This window comes from Opisthocomus hoazin, chromosome 1 (assembly GCF_030867145.1).
Source record: "Opisthocomus hoazin isolate bOpiHoa1 chromosome 1, bOpiHoa1.hap1, whole genome shotgun sequence".
NCBI classification, from domain to species: domain Eukaryota; kingdom Metazoa; phylum Chordata; class Aves; order Opisthocomiformes; family Opisthocomidae; genus Opisthocomus; species Opisthocomus hoazin.
This window is the reverse complement of record NC_134414.1, coordinates 43784885-43795989: the sequence shown is the minus strand read 5'-3', so window position 1 is coordinate 43795989 and position 11105 is coordinate 43784885. Positions and strand designations below refer to the sequence as shown.

Sequence of the window (11105 nt, the reverse complement as noted above, 5' to 3'; positions counted from 1 at the left end):
TATTTTATAAAGTTCTTAGTACTTCATATTTGTTTCAGATAGTAAACCAGACTTGATTGTGGTTAAAATTATGTGGAACCACGACTTAATAATAATATTGACCTATCTATTTTTAGGATTAGACGTAGCTTTTGGTTTAGTATAAGCAAAATTTTAGCAAAAAAATTTATACTTAAAAATTGTTTTCACCTCATTTAGAAGCAAATATAAACACATCATGTTGCTAAGAAATGTACATGAAATCTCAACTTTTAGTTTTGGTTGTAAAAAGCTTTTGCTGCGAAGCTCAGAAAAGTAGCAGCCTAAAAAAATAGGTTAAAGAAGAATAATTACAGAAAAATGAATGTTTATCTTCCCTGTAAATTTAATTTTCACGTACAATGCACACCATTTTTTTCCAGTTAATGATTAAAAAGATATCTTATTTCAGTTCAAGCTTTTCAATATATTGCATTGGAAACTGTAAATTTATACGTAAACTGCTCATTTAGGAGAATTAGATTTAGAGAATATCTTAAAGTCTGTAAATGTAATCAGAACGTTAATTTTAAAATGCCCTGAAACTGTTCTGACATATTGAAGATAATGTAATTACTGACATAGTTTTCACATTATGGAATGGAATAAAACTTTTCACAGTACAGAACATTGCAGACTGAAAACAATATACTCTTTTTCTCTGAATGCATTTTAGGTTTATTATCTCCATCTGTCTAAATTTATTGGAGCAACACCCTCTCAGAATAAAAATTCAACTAGAACAAATTGGGCATAATGAAACTATGAAGATATTTTACCCAAAAAAACACTTGTTTTTCATTCAAATTTTGCTTGTTTTTCCATTTCTGAACATTTCCAAGATGCAATTATTTTCTTACAATGAAATATTTTTTCAAATTTGATTGCTCATATTTTTATTATTTCAGGGTGGTCCTCATATTTTATACAACATTCTTCCAAACATCCAATTTTCAAAATATAATGCTGAAGGCACCTTATTTGCATATTAATTTTGTTCCATCACTTCTGAATTCTGCAATAATTTGATGTGTTCCAATACATGACAGACAAGTCTGTGTGCAATGTAATTTTTCATAAACTTTTACAGCTCCATTTCTTCTCTTTGTTAAAGATATTTAGCTACTTAAGATAATTTAAAATTATTTTTTCCTTAACATTTATTTATCAGGTTAAAAAACCTGCATCCTGCATTGCCCTCTGTTCTGGTTTCGGCTGCAGCTGGCAACAAAAGCGCCACGCGGCCTCCCCCCTTCCCCCTGCTGGGGTGTGGAGGAGAATGGAAATAAACAGGTAGAAACTGGTGGGTCGGGATAAGGGCAGTTTAACAGAACAGCACACAAAGGGAACAGTAACAACAATGGGACGGATAAGGGGATTACACAGAACAAACCCGCAGAACAGAACCGCTCTCTCGGACCGCACCACCACTCTGCCCTCCCTAGCCACGAGAGAGTTCCTGCCCCGCCACCCTCCCCACTAGAACCCAGCATGACGGCACATGGTATGGAATACCCGGCTCTGTTTGACCAGGTTGGGGTTGGGTCAGCCCACCCGGCTGTGCCCCTTCCTGGATTCTGGTGAAAATGAACCCTGTCCTGGCCAAACCCAGGACATTATCCACCCCTTATTCCATACCATCTACGTCATGCCCAGGTCTCCCACTGTCCAGTTGATCACCACCACTTCTCCTGTCTCCAGATATCATTCCCTTAGTCTATGGATCATCACTCTAAAGTGTCTCTTGAGTTCATTTAATCCATGACTTCGGGCTCCATCTGTCATAATGGTCTTCCATGGCAGGAGAGGTGATGTGTGGTGATGGGTGGTCACTTGCTGCATCCGGAGCTCACGGCTGATGTATCTGGTGCGGCCCGTGCCCACAGTCTGCAGGTTGGAGACGTTGATCTCGATGAAGTTGCTGGGTGCCAGTAGTTGAAAACCAGTTCCAGTCCCATCATCGCTGTGCTTTGCTAGGTTTTCATCGAAAAAAGTCCATCCTTCTTTAATCTGGACGATTCTTATTATGCTACTACTGGTACAACACATAAGAATTATAACAGTGATAACAGACAGTGACAGGGTTATTTAACAATTAACTTCATACAATTTATTTATTTATGGACTATTCTCACCCAAACTCAAATCCCCATGAGGTACACATCGGACTTCCCCATCCTTCCGCATTACCCACCAGGTACATCCAGGTCCTTGACCAAAAGCAATCCTGCAGACGGGCTTGAGTTTGCCCGAGGCAGGACTAACACAAACTGTCTTAGCTAACATGTTCCACACATGTACTACAGGCACTTTATCCCCTTCTACGGGGTGCTGAGGTTTTGACTGGACAGGACCAGCCCGGTTGGTGGACCCTCTGGTGTTAACCAACCAGGTGGCCTTTGTTAAATGAGTATCCCAGTTGTTGAAAGTCCCAACCCCATTGCCCTCAAAGCGGTTTTTAGCAGCCCATTGTACCGTTCGATCTTTCCAGAGGCTGGTGCATGGTTGGGGATGTGATACACACACTCAATACCATGTTCTTTGGCCCAGGTGTCTATAAGGCTGTTATGAAAGTGAATCCCGTTGTTTGACTCAATTCTTTCGCGAGTGCCATGTTGCTACAGGACTTGTTTTTCCAGGCCCAGAATGGTATTCCAGGCGGTGGCATGGGGCACACCAGCCATCTGGTGGTGGTGGCCTCCACCATTGTGAGCATATAGCACTTGCCTTGATGTGTTTGTGGCAGTGTGATGTAGTCAATCTGTCAAGCCTCCCCATATTTATATTTTACCCATCGTCCTCCATATCACTGAGGCTTTACCTGCTTGGCTTGCTTGATTGCAGAGCATGTTTCACATTCATGAATAAGCTGTGCGATAGTGTCCATGGTCAAGCCCACCCCTAGATCACGAGCCCATCTGTATGTCGCGTCTCTCCCTTGGTGTCCCGAGGTGTCATGGGCCCACCGAGCTATAAAGAGTTCACCCTTATGTTGCCAGTCCAGATCCACCTGAGCCACTTCAATCTTAGCAGCCTGATCCACCTGGTGGTTGTTTTGATGTTCTTCAGTGGCCCGACTCTTAGGGACGTGGGCGTCCACGTGACGGACTTTTACAACCAGCTGATCTAGCCGGGCAGCAATATCTTGCCACAAAGGGGCAGCCCAGATAGGTTTGCCTCTGCGCTGCCAGTTGTTCTTCTTCCATTGCTGCAGCCACCCCCACAAGGCATTGGCCACCATCCAAGAGTCGGTGTAAAGATAGGGCACTGGCCACTTCTCTCGACTGGCAATGTCTAAAGCCAGCTGGATGGCTTTCAACTCTGCACACTGGCTGGACTCACCTTCTCCCTCGGCAGTTTCCGCGACTTGTCGTGTAGGGCTCCATACAGCAGCCTTCCACCTCCGCTGCTTCCCCACGATGCGACAGGACCCATCCATGAACAGGGCATAGAGTTTCTTATCTTCTGGCAGCTGGTTATACTTTGGGGCCTCTTTAGCACGTGTCACCTTCTCCTCTGGTGATGCTACAAAATCATTGCCTTCTGGCCAGTCCATGATTACCTCCAGAATTCCTGGGCGACTGGGGTTTCCCATTCGGGCTTGCTGGGTGGTCAGTGCGACCCACTTACTCCACGTAGCAACGGTGGCATCACGCGTAGAGGGGACCCTCTCTTTGAACATCCAGCCCAGGACCGGCAATCGTGGTGCTAGGAGGAGCTGTGCTTCTGTGCCGACCACTTCTGAAGCAGCTCGAACGCCTTCATATGCTGCCAGAATCTCTTTTTCAGTGGGAGTATATCAGGCCTCGGATCCTTTGTATCCCCGGCTTCAATACCGCAGTGGCCGAACTCGAGTCTCCCCTGGTGCTTTCTGCCAGAGACCCCAGGTTGGGCCATTCTCCCCGGCTGCTGTGTAGAGCACGTTTTTAACATCTTGCCCTGACCGGACTGGACCAAGGGCTACGGCCAGAACTATCTCCCGTTTTATCTGTTCAAATGCCTGTCGTTGCTTAGGGCGCCATTCAAAATCATTCTTCTTCAGGGTCACGTGATACACAGGACTTACAATCTGGCTGTAATTTGGGATGTGCATCCTCCAAAAACCCGCAACTCCCAGGAAGGCCTGTGCTTCCTTTTTGTTGGTTGGTGGAGACATAGCTGCGATTTTGTTGATGACATCCATTGGGATTTGACAGCGCCCATCCTGCCATTTTATACCTAAAAACTGGATCTCTTGCGCAGGCCCCTTGACTTTACTTCGCTAAATGGCGAAACCGGCTTTCAAAAGGATCTGAACTATTTTCTCCCCTTTCTCAAAAACTTCCTCCGCTGTGTCACCCCATACAATGATGTCATCAATGTACTGCAGATGTTCTGGAGAGTCACTCTTTTCCAGTGCAGTCTGGATTAGTCCATGGCAAACGGTGGGACTGTGTTTCCACCCCTGGGGCAGTCGATTCCAGGTGTACTGGACGCCCCTCCAGGTGAAAGCAAACTGTGGCCTGCACTCTGCTGCCAAAGGGATGGAGAAGAATGCATTAGCGATGTCAATTGTCGCATACCACTTGGCTGCCTTTGACTCCAGCTGATATTGAAGTTCTAGCATGTCTGACATGGCAGCACTCAGCGGTGGTGTGACTTCATTCAGGCCATGGTAGTCTATTGTCAGTCTCCACTCTCCAGCAGATTTTCTTACTGGCCATATGGGACTATTAAAGGGTGAGCGAGTTTTGCTGATCACTCCTTGACTCTCCAGCTGGCGGATCAGCTGACGAATGAGGATGAAGGAGTCTCTGTTAGTATGATACTGTCGCCGGTGCACTGTTGTGGATGCGATTGGCACCTGTTGTTCTTCAATCCTCAGCAACCCCACAAAGGAAGGATCCTCCGAGAGACCAGGCAAAATGGACAGCTGTTTAATTTCTTCCGTCTGTAAAGCAGCTACATAAAAAGCCCACCCATACCCCTTTGGGTCCTTGAAATACCCTCTCCGAAGATAGTCTATACCAAGGATGCACGGAGCCTCGGGGCCAGTTACAATGAGGTGCGTCTGCCACTCCTGCCCAGTGAAGCTCACTTCAGCCTCCAATACACTCAGCTCTTAGGACCTCCCTGTCACTCCCGAAATGCAAATGGACTCTGACCCTTTGAACTCTGATGGCATTAAAGTACACTGTGCACCAGTGTCCACTAGAGCTTTATACTCTTGTGGGTCTGATGTGCCAGGCCACCGAATCCACACCGTCCAATAAACGCGGCTGTCCCTTTCCTCCACCTGGCTGAAGGCAGGGCCCCTCTAATCCTGGTCAGAGAATTTGTTGCTCACCTGCTGTAAAAATGACTTGGAGGTCCCCTCCAGAGGATCAGAATCAAGATCGAACTGCCTACCTGCTCTGGAGAGCTGGCTGCTGGAAACAGGAGCAACATTTTTCCTAAGAGAATCCCCTTTGTTGATTGTTTTACCTCGCAACTCACACACTCGTGCCTCTAGACTTGAGGTGGGTTTTCCATCCCACTTTCTCATGTCCTCTCCGTGGTCACACAGGTAGAACCACAGGGTGCCCTGTAGTGTGCAGCCTCTGTGTTCTCTCTCCTGAGCAGAGAAACACTTGCCCCTAATAGCTGAGACACTGGCCTGTACAGGTGGGGAGTAGGACATGTTCTCTTTGATTTGCCGCACCTCCTGGGCCAGTTTCTCCACAGCTGAGACAATGGAGGAAGAGAGAGTTTCCTCATATTGCTGGAATCAGACAGCCACCTCATCCACTGTTGGTGCCTCTTTACCTTTCCATGTTAACACTGCCAGTGAGTCGGCATATGAGGAGGATGCGCTCCGCACAAACTTCCTCCTCCTAAATGCTGTGCACTGGACTTCATCTGGGTCTGTGGGTAACTGCTCATCGTCTGGGTCATAGTAAATCAGCTCCCGCACAGCTAATTCCCTCAAGTACTGAATACCCCTTTCCATATTGGTCCACTTGCCAGGATAGCATACAAAATCGTCACTGAAGGGGTACCTCTCCCTCACGCCTGACAGAAGTTTCCTCCAGAGTCTGAGGACTTGTTCCTTTTTCCCAATGGCCTTGTCAATGCCCCCATCTCTGGCCAGGGATCCCAGCTGCTTGGCTTCCTTGCCCTCTAATTTCATGCTGCTGGCTTCGTTATCCCAGCACTGCAGCAGCCAGGTGACAATGTGCTCGCCAGGGTGGCAGCTGAAATCTTTCCGCATGTCTCGCAGCTCACCCAGGGACAGGGACCGGGTGATGATCTCTGTCTCTATCTCCCGCGATGACCCTGGCTCATTGTCATCCCTCCCGGAGCGATCTGCTCTCTTTGCGTCTTTCTTTAGTTTTACAGGGGTGACTGCTACAGGCATAGGTTGGTATTTGGGCTCAGTCACTGTGGGTGTGGCTGGAGTTGGGGCTGGAGCCGCTGCCGTGCCTGCCGGGGGAGCCAGGAGAACGCCAATGTGTCTCTCTGGAATTCCCAGGGTGGCAGCACACTTTTTGCAGATATTTTACTAGATTGTCTGGATTCTGTATTTGTTCAGGGGTGAGTTTAAAACACACCAGGGGTGCCCACTGCTCTAGACACCTGCCCGTGTTGTCCCACACACCCAGCCACTCACAGCTATCCAGCCCCGGGCAGGTCTCTGCATGATGTTCTTAACGACTTGTTTAACCCTAAACAAGACCCAAAACCCATTCAGGAGGCAGGACAATAGGAACCCGCTGGCCTGAGAATCCCATGGGTACTCGAGACTCTCAAAAGCTGTTAGGACTAGCCTGAGGGAGAGAGGGGGAATGACAGAGTGGGGGAAAGTATCCCCTCCAGTTTTCCCCACAGATTTGGTTTCATTATTAACAAATTCTAAGACATAGGATCCGAGGTATGGAAATGACCGCAGTGCCGCATGCAAATACAAGCCTAATATCATGCACAGTGATGTTATCATGTCATAAGTCAATATCGTACAGTAGAGCAAAATCATCATCCTGGTCCTTTTCCCAGTGATGATGAACAGCATGGCAATGAACACATAGTGCAAGTACGGATTTACATAGCAGAGCCGCTTGATCAAAGTCAGAAAAATTTTTTACCAGTGACTATTTAACACCGAAAAATGCGTATGACAAAATTTAACAAAATCTAAGAAAGCAGTTTGAACACCTGCTGCTCAGCGTTGCCGTTATCCCCGCCCCACACTTGGGTGCCAAATTAAGTGTTCTGGGTTTGGCTGCAGCCAGCGAGAAAAGCGCCACGCGGCCCTCCCCCCCCCCGCTGGGCTGTGGAGGAGAATGGAAATAAACAGGCAGAAAACCGGTGGGTCGGGATAAGGGCAGTTTAACACAATAACAAACAAAGAGATCAGGAACAACAATGATACAGAAAAAAGGGGAACATACAAAACAAACCCGCAGAACAGAACCGCTCTCTCGGACCGAACCACTGCTGTGCCCTCCCGAGACGCGAGAGTGTTCCCGTCCCCCAGCTCCCCCCCACCGGAACCCAGCATGACGGCACATGGTATGGAATACCCTGCTCTGTTTGGCCAGGTGGAGTTCGGTGAAAATTAACCCTGTCCTGGCCAAACCCAGGACACTACCAGAATTCAGCTGACAGCAGTTAGAAATTTTGCTGAAAAAAATGACTATTTTTGGCCAATGAGTGCTTGGCTCTGCCAGACAAAAATGACTAGAAAGGAAAAGGCAGCAAAAAGGAGGAGGGGGAAGCTTTCTGTAGGAAACCTTGACATGGGTTAAATTAACAATGACTGGAATGTGTATTTGAAGAAAAACTTGTTTAAGCATTTTGCTTCACTGATATTCTTAACCAAATCTCTCATTTGTGTTTTCTCCTTTTTACTATTTTTTATGAAGGTATGTAAGCATGCTTTATGTTGGCTGAACAACACAGTGATATTAAGGTTTTATGTATTCCAATCAAATGTTAAAGCACGTCATGGTTCATAAACACGAGAGTATATTATAAATGCTAGAGACTAGTAACTGCAGTGGCATCTACTAGGTTTTATAATTAATTGCTTGATCAATCATCAGAAGTCAGAGCTACTTTACTATTTCTAGCTCTGGGTATCAGGGTGAGACAAGACTTGCAACTATGCTACTTTCCCAAGTTCCTGCAAACTGGTTCTTGCAAGCAAAGCTTGTTTGAAAGTAATCTTTGGGCTGACTGGAAAGCCAGGATCCTGGAGTGCATTGTATTGTGCTGGTAAGTTTTAAAGCAGACATTGAGACTTAGAACTCTACTGAAAGTCTTTGTATTTTAATCTTTTAACAACTTAGGCATTTTAAAAATTATATTTATATGGCTTTGCAATACTTGGAATGTACTAAATTAATTAAAGTAATATATGCACATAATAGTAGGTTCTGTATTTGTGTAAATGCACTGGTTCTGTTCATAATTAGAGTTTACCCTGAACTGTGTAACACCTCTCTCTGCTTGATCCTTTAATGATTCACACAAGGTGTTGTAAAAGTGAAAATCTGTTATGAAATATTGAACTAATCTGTAGCCCTGGGAATATGATTTATTTGTTTCATTGTTTTACAGGGAAGAAATAACATAATTCCAAAATCTTGCTGTTAATAAAAAAATGAAATGGCATTTTGACTTAATACATTATTATGTATATTCTATTTTTACTTTTAGTATTTCAATAGATTACATTATTTGCTTATTTTTGATTTAGTACCCTAGAAGTCTTCTAACTTATTCAGTTTCTCTACTTAATATTTGTGTGTGATGCAGCATTTAATGCTCTTCAATGACCAAATGCTCGACATTTTTTCCAGGGTTCCCTGAGGTGCACCTAGGTGAAACTGATGAGTGTTAGCACTCCTTTCTATGATACAAAAATAGAGGCAACACAAGAAGTTCAGTAATTGACAATCTTTCCTAGCAGTGGAATGTCACATACAATCATCACATTCTGAAATTACTTCTGTGCGTAGAAAATGTAACATGTTTTCTGGAATACAAAGGAAAAAAAAAAGACAAAGCATTGGTTTCCTTATGCAATGTACTATGCTTTATTTCTGTGTCGACGATTCAGTGAAACATTGCCAACAAATTGCATCAAGTAAAGTGGTCAAGAACATTACTGCTCATTTTACAGACAAGCTCAAACTCACAGAATCACAGAATCACAGAATCACAGAATAGCAGGGGTTGGAAGGGACCTCTGTGGATCATCTAGTTGAATCTCCTTCCCCTTCCCATTCCTCTTCCTGAAGGACCCTGTCCCATCCAGATAATGGGATATTGCATGAAGGGTTGTCTAGCAAACCCACACAGCAGAGAGCCGGAGAGATCCAGCAGACGATAAGGAGGCTGGCCTTAAGGAGACAGGCGAGCACACAGGGCAGGTCTCTGCGGTAGATTCAGGACGAGGACATGATCAACTTCTGCAGAGCACTGTACCGTATTGGTGTGTGTGTGTGTACGAACAGATTGGTTCTCTGGTGTGTGCGTGCATACGAACAGATTGGTTCTCTGGCTGAAAGCAAGAATGTACAGTCCTGTCTGGTGCCCACGGATCATTGGTTAATATTGTGCAGCACATTAACATGAGTATTGTGACTAGGTGTGACCTGGAAAGTTAGGCTTTTGCTGATGATTTAAAGTCATTTTTGCTGAATTGGACTGAACACTTCTTACATGAATTCATCAATTTTTCCCCTTGTCCTTTTAACTTAGAAGCGTATGACCAACATGACAATTATGACTGTCCTCATATGGCATATTCTCGAGGGCCAGATAACAGTTTGTCTATGACTGGTCTTGATCAGGCCCCCTGGGATGAAGAAACTCCAGTGCTTTCCTATTCCATTTCAGAAGAGTTTCGTGCAAGTATAGCTTCTCCTCTGGAAACGTCAGAAAGTTCTGATGAGGACTCTGCTACAAAGAGTCAAACAACCAAACTGCAAACTCAGTTACAAGCTAAAGCTGACTCAAACTACAGTGACTCTTCATCGGACAATTGTGTTATTGTTGGGTATGTTAAGCCGTTAGCTGAGAAGACACCAGAAATGGTTGAGCTGTCCTCAGACACTGAGGAGTCCATCAGGAAAGAGAAAAGGGAAGATGTGAAGAAACAGCAGCTAATCCAGTGTTGCAGTTGGAGTGACAGTGAACCAAGCAGGAGTTTCTCGCCATGTTCCCCCACATAGAAGGAGGATATAGGTAGTGGTAGAAGCTGCTTGTCCCCTGTTGAGAAGGCAGAGTCAAAAGATGATAAGAACAAGGGTAAGGCAAAAGATCTGTCTCCACAGGCCCTGAGCTGGAGCCCCTCTCCAGAGGGTGACACTGTGTCCTTCCCTTGGTGTCACATATTGTCTAGAAAGGGGAGGTCCAGGACCCCACAGTCCTGTTCATGGAACAGTCGAGGCAGTCACAGCCATCAGTCTAGGAGGGAGCATCATAGCAAAAGCTATCTTAAAAGGAGACAATCGAGAAGCAGAGATAGTAGCAAACATAGGAGCAAGAAAAGCAGCAGGAGGTCGAGGGCTCATGACACCAGAGTATCTCTAAAAAGCCAGAGAGGCTCTCTAAGTCATAGGAGTACGGCAGAGAAGTAAGCAAATCACCATCACATAGCAGAGGCCACGGCAAAAGGCGGTGGAGAAGCAGAGACGGTGATCATTATTACCTAAGAGGCAATTATGAAAGTAGATATCAGTGGGGTTACGCTTTCTGTAGTCAAAAGGCATTTGGAGATGGCTATGAATCCTCCAGCAGGAGGAGATATCAGCCTAATGCTCTTACTGTTCAAATTACAACTGTTCAGCATCTTTCTCATTCCAGTGAGAGTCAACTCTAAAGCAGATTTTTTCCTGGTACTACATTACCGAAATGTTTGTGACATAAAACTTCTACTAGCCAATCTGTATGAATCTTGTCACACAAATGAGTGGCATAAGCTGTTTCTTACCGTTAAATGAAATTCTAAGTCTGGTATTGATAAATGTGGCTTTCCAAAGATATTTTTCTTTTAAGCTGTTCTGAAATAATACAGAACTAACCAAAAACGTAACTTTTCCTGGCAATCTGTTAGTGATGCT

General features: G+C 45.1%; 1 pseudogene; it reads left to right on the top strand.

Moving 5' to 3' along the window:
- Positions 1-1509: 1509 nt before the first annotated feature.
- On the top strand, positions 1510-10864 carry LOC104327982 (E3 ubiquitin-protein ligase Topors-like; annotated as a pseudogene).
- Positions 10865-11105: the final 241 nt, after the last annotated feature.